The sequence below is a fragment of the Clarias gariepinus genome, chromosome 2 (genome assembly GCF_024256425.1).
Source record: "Clarias gariepinus isolate MV-2021 ecotype Netherlands chromosome 2, CGAR_prim_01v2, whole genome shotgun sequence".
In the NCBI taxonomy this organism is placed as follows: domain Eukaryota; kingdom Metazoa; phylum Chordata; class Actinopteri; order Siluriformes; family Clariidae; genus Clarias; species Clarias gariepinus.
This window is the reverse complement of record NC_071101.1, coordinates 51,422,501-51,430,000: the sequence shown is the minus strand read 5'-3', so window position 1 is coordinate 51,430,000 and position 7,500 is coordinate 51,422,501. Positions and strand designations below refer to the sequence as shown.

General features: G+C 35.8%; 1 protein-coding gene across 4 annotated transcripts in view; it reads right to left on the bottom strand.

The window, feature by feature from the left end:
* fynb (FYN proto-oncogene, Src family tyrosine kinase b) overlaps positions 1-7,500 on the bottom strand; it is a 27,482-nt gene that overhangs the window by 12,604 nt on the left and 7,378 nt on the right. The window lies entirely within an intron of this gene.

Here is a 7,500-nt window from a genome sequence, read left to right as displayed (position 1 = left end):
TTTCTTCTTTAAATAAATGTGATATTTGTTAAAAATGATGTGTTACAGTCCGTCACAAGTATATAATTATAATTACTTAACATATATTTAACCGTACACTATTTAGTTACAATAATATACTGTAACTGAAGGGAAAGATGCTAGCTAAGCTAGCGTTAGTGAGAGCGTTAGCTAGCTGTGTTAGTTTTAATGTTAAGTTCTACGGCTGAATTTAAGGTAAAATAACTAACTTCACGTCCAAATCTATGTTAAAACCTGCCCTGTTTCTATGTTAAAACCTGCCCTGCCATTGTCTTTTGTTTAATGGTATATATATATATAAAACCACTGTGTTCCGCTAGCATGAACATCTAACGCTAACGCTAAATCACATTACTGAGATTTTAATTCGAGTTTAATCAGTACTTTATTATCACGTCTGAGGTCAAGTCTGATGATCTGGATGATTCTTTCTGATTGTGGTATTAATTATTAAAAAATTACAGCCATTTCCTCACACACACACACACACCAATTTTGGTGGGGCTCATAAATATTGGAACAAGCTAACATAATTACAAACTTAAGGATCATCTTTAATACTTGATGAAAATCCTTTGCGCTCAGTGACCATCTGAAGTTTAGAACCCATGCACATGACCAAGTGATGAGTTTCCTCCCTCCAGATGATTTTTGTCAGGTCTTTACCGCAGCTTGTTTCTGGGTCTTTGTGGGTCCACAGTAAGTGAAAAGCATGTTCTGCTGAGTTGAGATCGGGTGGCAGTGAAGAACTTGCAATTTCTTCGCCTTGGGTAGCTTTCTCTGTATGGTTTGACTCATTATCCATCTGGAGTACAAAGCGGTATCCCATCAGCCGTGCAGCATTTGGGCTGAAACTGACCATATCGCCCTGGGCACTTCAGAACCCCTCCTGGTCCGTTTATCAGCAGTCATCAATAAACACCCGTGACCAGGTTCCACCGGCAGCCATCATACAGGCTTGGGCCATGACACAGCCTGATCACGATCCGTCCCGTTCCTTCTCCACACTCTTCATCAGACAGACTCTGATCTGGACTTTCTGACTGGCACCCTGCAGGGAAGCGTCTGTATGCACTTGATAAACCTTCCTGGACTTTGACGATGCCACGCCTCCCTCCTCTAGAGAGTTAATCTGATTTGGCTAGATGTTGTGAATGGGTTCTTGCTCACTATGGGCAGTGGTGTCTCCTGTGGTCTCCCAGGACTTTCGCTGTAACTTCTTTTTTTAGCCCCCTAAAACCCCAGCGGCACAGATCCGCGCCAGAAACACTGGACTGGTTTACGAAAGATAAACAAAAAGAAAGAACGAAACTGTTTACACAGACGCGCCTGCAGTGAACTTCAGACATCGAACTGTACATCTGTGTTCATATTAAAATCACGTCATAAACATGTTACTTACAAAATGCTCCTATTGTTATTATTTTGGTCAACCATGAAATCACGTGATCATACGCATCGTTGCTATTTATTTGACTCATTTATTTATTTATTTATTTTTTACAGTTTTTGCTCGTTAATGTTCATACAGTAGATGCGTAGTATACAGCGTATACACACATATTAAAACTAATATAAGAATGTTTCACTCCCAGTCTCTCTCTCTCTCCCTCTCTCTCTAATGAGTTTATTTTGTTTTGATGATGGCTGCGTTCACTTGCATGGACACCACTTTGGACCTTATGTTGAGGGTTCGAGTGTCCAGTTGCCAAGTGCTACATTCTAACACTCAGATCCACCTCCAGGCCTTTTATCGGTCTGAGGGAACAGGACACACCTGGACATGCCCTTTGTTCCATTATTTATGAGCCACCCAAAAGAAGAAGGAAAAGAAGGGTGTGTGAAATTGGCTGTGATTCCTGAATGGTTAACGGCACACTTCTGTCAAACCCCCTGAATTAAAGCGGAAAGTCTCGACTTTCATTTCAGATTCAGTGCGGCGGTGTACAGAGGGACACATGGCAGAAATGCCTCTGATCCAAAGGATCACTCTGTGTGTGTGTGTGTGTGTGTGTGTGTGTGTGTGTGTGTGTGATTGTAGGTTTTGTAGACAGAGCAGTATTTTTAGGGCTGAGGTTTAAAAGAGAAGTAAAAGATTTGATAGTTTTGCTCTCAGTCTCACTCTCAGTGTCATTTCCTCTCCCTCTCTCCCACATCTCAACCCCCCTCCCCCCCCCTCTCTCTCTCGCCCTGCCCAAACACGTTCCCTTCTGTCTCACATTATCTGTCTCACTCTCAGTATCGCAGTCTCTCTTCCTTCATCACTCTCATATATTTCTAGTTAGATTTTTAGCTTATTGTCCTCCAAAACATCTAAAACTGCCACTGAGGACAAGGATGATGTCATCGCGGGTGGGTGTGATGTCACACTTCCAGGAAAAACTCCACACACAGACTTCACAGAAATTCTGCAGCTGCTTCAGTGAGGAACGACGCGGAGTTCCTGAGAAGGATCCTCAGCCTGGGCGTCCACGCCGTTCCTCTTTACAGGAACCTTCCTTCATCAATTTAATTCTGTTCCTCAATTCAGTGCAGTGTGGTAACACACACACACACACACACACACACACACATGGTTCTCATCAGAAATATTTCTGAGATTAAATCTGAGATTGTTGTGCTGAATGTGAATATAACACACAACTTAGATTTCAGCCATGACATCACACACACACTTCGGCTGTTTTTTACAAACATCAAAAATGAAAGTGTTTTTAAAAAAAGGAAGTTTTTAATACTCAAACCTTCTATTTTATAAAAGTGTAAAAAAAAGTTTGATTGACAGACAGGACGCAGCAGCACAACATTTCCTAAAAGTGTGTGTTTAAGAGTTCATGCACATTATGCGGCAATGTTTCCGAACTCAAGTCTAACCACTTCCCGTGTGTGTGTGCCGTGTGTGTTGAGCACACTCAGCAGCCGTGCAGATGTTGTATGTTGCTCTAAAGATAGTTTGAGGAGATGATGAGACAATCCGCCCACACGCTGAGCCCCTGGAGTGCGCACTACATAGGGAACACTTCACATGATTCCTTTACACACCACAGTTATCTTCCACAGCCTGCGTTACCGTCCTCTCTGTCCACATGTGATTAATGTACAACAGGCCAGCTTTAATTAGTTTACATTAAACCATTTTTAACTGCCTTTAATCTGTTTATAATAAACTGCCTTTGATCGGTTTATAATCAACTGCCTTTGATCTGTTTATAATAAACTGCCCTTGATCTGTTTATAATCAACTGCCTTTGATCTGTTTATAATAAACTGCCTTTAATCGGTTTATAATAACCTGCCTTTAATCGGTTTATAATCAACTGCCTTTGATCTGTTTATAATCAACTGCCTTTAATCGGTTTATAATAACCTGCCTTTAATCTGTTTATAATCAACTGCCTTTGATCTGTTTATAATCAACTGCCTTTGATCTGTTTATAATTAACTGCCTATAATCGGTTTATAAACAACTGCCTTTATTTGGTTTATGATCAACTGCCTTTGATCTGTTTATAATCAACTGCCTTTAATCGGTTTATAATAACCTGCCTTTAATCGGTTTATAATAACCTGCCTTTAATCGGTTTATAATCAACTGCCTTTGATCTGTTTATAATCAACTGCCTTTAATCGGTTTATAATAACCTGCCTTTAATCTGTTTATAATCAACTGCCTTTGATCTGTTTATAATCAACTGCCTTTGATCTGTTTATAATAAACTGCCTTTAATCGGTTTATAATAACCTGCCTTTAATCGGTTTATAATCAACTGCCTTTGATCTGTTTATAATCAACTGCCTTTAATCGGTTTATAATAACCTGCCTTTAATCCGTTTATAATCAACTGCCTTTGATCTGTTTATAATCAACTGCCTTTGATCTGTTTATAATTAACTGCCTATAATCGGTTTATAAACAACTGCCTTTATTTGGTTTATGATCAACTGCCTTTGATCTGTTTATAATCAACTGCCTTTAATCGGTTTATAATAACCTGCCTATAATCCGTTTATAATCAACTGCCTTTGATCTGTTTGTAATCAACTGCCTTTAATCGGTTTATAATAACCTGCCTTTAATCGGTTTATAATCAACTGCCTTTGATCTGTTTATAATAAACTGCTTTTGATCTGTTTATAATAAACTGCCTTTAATCGGTTTAGAATAACCTGCCTTTAATCGGTTTATAATCAACTGCCTTTGATCTGTTTATAATAAACTGCTTTTGATCTGTTTATAATAAACTGCCTTTAATCGGTTTAGAATAACCTGCCTTTAATCGGTTTATAATCAACTGCCTTTGATCTGTTTATAATAAACTGCTTTTAATCGGTTTAGAATAACCTGCCTTTAATCGGTTTATAATAAACTGCCTTTGATCTGTTTATAATCAACTGCCTTTAATCGGTTTATAATAACCTGCCTTTAATCTGTTTATAATCAACTGGCTTTGATCTGTTTATAATCAACTGCCTTTGATCTGTTTATAATTAACTGCCTATAATCGGTTTATAAACAACTGCCTTTATTTGGTTTATGATCAACTGCCTTTGATCTGTTTATAATCAACTGCCTTTAATCGGTTTATAATAACCTGCCTTTAATCGGTTTATAATAACCTGCCTTTAATCGGTTTATAATCAACTGCCTTTGATCTGTTTATAATCAACTGCCTTTAATCGGTTTATAATAACCTGCCTTTAATCTGTTTATAATCAACTGCCTTTGATCTGTTTATAATCAACTGCCTTTGATCTGTTTATAATAAACTGCCTTTAATCGGTTTATAATAACCTGCCTTTAATCGGTTTATAATCAACTGCCTTTGATCTGTTTATAATCAACTGCCTTTAATCGGTTTATAATAACCTGCCTTTAATCCGTTTATAATCAACTGCCTTTGATCTGTTTATAATCAACTGCCTTTGATCTGTTTATAATTAACTGCCTATAATCGGTTTATAAACAACTGCCTTTATTTGGTTTATGATCAACTGCCTTTGATCTGTTTATAATCAACTGCCTTTAATCGGTTTATAATAACCTGCCTATAATCCGTTTATAATCAACTGCCTTTGATCTGTTTATAATCAACTGCCTTTAATCGGTTTATAATAACCTGCCTTTAATCGGTTTATAATCAACTGCCTTTGATCTGTTTATAATAAACTGCTTTTGATCTGTTTATAATAAACTGCCTTTAATCGGTTTAGAATAACCTGCCTTTAATCGGTTTATAATCAACTGCCTTTGATCTGTTTATAATAAACTGCTTTTAATCGGTTTAGAATAACCTGCCTTTAATCGGTTTATAATAAACTGCCTTTAATCGGTTTATAATCAACTGCCTTTAATCGGTTTATAATAAACTGCCTTTAATCGGTTTAGAATAACCTGCCTTTGATCCGTTTATAATCAACTGCCTTTAATCGGTTTATAATAAACTGCCTTTAATCGGTTTATAATAACCTGCCTTTAATCGGTTTATAATCAACTGCCTTTGATCTGTTTATAATCAACTGCCTTTGATCTGTTTATAATTAACTGCCTATAATCGGTTTATAAACAACTGCCTTTATTTGGTTTATAATCAACTGCCTATAATCAATTTATAAACAAATGCCTTTAATCGGTTTATAATTAACTGCCTATAATCAATTTATAAACAAATGCCTTTGATCTGTTTATAATCAACTGCCTTTAATCGGTTTATAATCAACTGCCTTGAATCTGTTTACAATCAACTGCCTTGAATCGGTTTATAATCAACTGCCTTTAATCGGTTTATAAACAAATGCCTTTATCGGTTTATAATTAACTGCCTTTGATCTGTTTATAATCAACTGCCTTTGATCTGTTTATAATCAACTGCCTTTAATCTGTTTACAATCAACTGCCTTTAATCTGTTTATAATCAACTGCCTTTAATCGGTTTATAATCAACTGCCTTTAATCGGTTTATAATCAACTGCCTTTAATCGGTTTATAATCAACTGCCTTTAATCGGTTTAGAATAACCTGCCTTTAATCGGTTTGTAATAAACTGCCTTTAATCGGTTTAGAATAACCTGCCTTTAATCGGTTTGTAATAAACTGCCTTTAATCGGTTTAGAATAACCTGCCTTTAATCGGTTTAAAATAAACTGCCTTTAATCTGTTTAGAAATCAACTGCATTTAATCTGTTTATAATCAACTGCCTTTTATCTGTTTACAAATCAACTGCCTTTAATCTGTTTACAATCAACTGCCTTTAATCTGTTTACAATCAACTGCCTTTAATCGGTTTATAATCAACTGCCTTTAATCGGTTAATAATCAACTGCCTTTAATCGGTTTACAATCAACTGCCTTTAATCGGTTTACAATCAACTGCCTTCAATCTGTTTATAATCAACTGCCTTCAATCTGTTTATAATCAACTGCCTTTTATCTGTTTACAAATCAACTGCCTTTAATCTGTTTACAATCAACTGCCTTTAATCTGTTTACAATCAACTGCCTTTAATCGGTTTATAATCAACTGCCTTTAATCGGTTAATAATCAACTGCCTTTAATCGGTTTACAATCAACTGCCTTTAATCGGTTTACAATCAACTGCCTTCAATCTGTTTATAATCAACTGCCTTCAATCTGTTTATAATCAACTGCCTTCAAGCTGTTTACAATCAACTGCCTTTAATCTGTTTATAATCAACTGCCTTTGATCGGTTTATAATCAACTGCCTTTGATCGGTTTATAATCAGCTGCCTTTAATCGGTTTATAATCAGCTGCCTTTAATCAGTTTATAATAACCAGCCTTTAATCTGTTTATAATAAACTGCCTTTAATCTGTTTAGAAATCAACTGCCTTTAATCTGTTTATAATCAACTGCCTTTAATCTGTTTATAATCAACTGCCTTCAATCTGTTTATAATCAACTGCCTTCAATCTGTTTACAATCAACTGCCTTTAATCTGTTTATAATCAACTGCCTTCAATCTGTTTATAATCAACTGCCTTTAATCGGTTTATAATCAACTGCCTTTAATCTGTTTACAATCAACTGCCTTTAATCTGTTTATAATCAACTGCCTTCAATCTGTTTATAATCAACTGCCTTTAATCTGTTTATAATCAACTGCCTTTAATCTGTTTATAATCAACTGCCTTTAATCTGTTTATAATCAACTGCCTTTAATCGGTTTATAATCAACTGCCTTCAAGCTGTTTACAATCAACTGCCTTTAATCTGTTTATAATCAACTGCCTTCAATCTGTTTACAATCAACTGCCTTTAATCTGTTTATAATCAACTGCCTTCAATCTGTTTATAATCAACTGCCTTTAATCGGTTTATAATAAACTGCCTTTAATCTGTTTATAATCAACTGCCTTTAATCTGTTTATAATCAACTGCCTTTAATCGGTTTATAATCAACTGCCTTTAATCTGTTTAGAAATCAACTGCCTTTAATCGGTTTATAGTCAACTGCCTTT